Source organism: Aegilops tauschii, chromosome 2 (genome assembly GCF_002575655.3).
Source record: "Aegilops tauschii subsp. strangulata cultivar AL8/78 chromosome 2, Aet v6.0, whole genome shotgun sequence".
Taxonomy (NCBI): domain Eukaryota; kingdom Viridiplantae; phylum Streptophyta; class Magnoliopsida; order Poales; family Poaceae; genus Aegilops; species Aegilops tauschii.
In genome coordinates, this window is record NC_053036.3 from 218118959 (window position 1) to 218120067 (window position 1109).

The following is a 1109-nucleotide window of genomic DNA, read 5'->3' on the forward strand; positions in this document are numbered from 1 at the left end:
TCGGCGGGTTATAATGACCCTGTCCATTGATCCATCCGGTGTAAGCAAGGGCCATAGCTTGATGGTCTCCTTTGTAATGATGAATTCTGCATAAGAACTGATACGTTAGGCCAGAAATTATCCACCACGGAGTTGATGATCACCACGGTGAAGCTGAAATTAATCATGGCCAAGTCGGCCGCGAGAGCAGACTGATGAGTCCGCCGCGGCATTGCAAACGGTGCAGACGGAAGAATCAATCACAAGCACGTAAGCCGCACGGATGGCGAGTCAACCGCGAGCATGGTCCCGGCTAGTTGATGTAAACCGGGTCACAGGGACAGCGACTTGCACACGTTCGTTCACCGGGTAGTATGGCACTGACGAAAGGCCGGTGCAAAAACATTGCCAGCACGCTCCATACCCATTGTATAACGCCTCATCTGAGGTGAACAATTGTCCTGCATAAAAAAGTATCGCAAGCCGGAGTATTTGTTCTTTGACAAAAACAAGAGGTGCTAATAAAGTAGACTTTTAGATGGATATCACCTGATTTTGTTCGGACGACTGATGATCCGTAAGTTGCACCTGTAGATAACTTTTTCAACCCAACTATTGAATAGTCATTTGATCCTTATATGCACGGTAAGGATATTTGTGTTTTATCTCCCCGAGGACTTTGCTAAATACTGGGGTTTTTTTCAACCGGCTCACACTCCAACCAGCCCCTTTTCCTTTATTTCTTTCCCCGCATAAGCACATGGCCACAACAGAGTTTTATCCATTTTCATACAGCAGGGTGCTGGAGCAATCAGAGAGCCAGTGCGCGGAGGCCAGTGGAGCGGAACTGCAAGGCAGGGCTGCGGCGGCGACTCGCAGTGGTAGCAGAGGCGGTTGGTCCAAGAGGCGATGGTGAGGCGATGGAGCAGCTGAGGCGGCTGGCGACTCGTGACCGCACCTACGCTCACAGCGGCAAAAGCAGGCCGGCCCAGGGTAAGGCCGAGGCGAAGCAAGGCCATGGCTGCGGCAGAAGCGAGCCGCTGACTCAATGGGAGGTCCAGATCCTAGCAACTTGAAGACCCGGCTGCGCATCTTAACGGCAGCGGCAACAGGTGCTCAAGGCGGACACG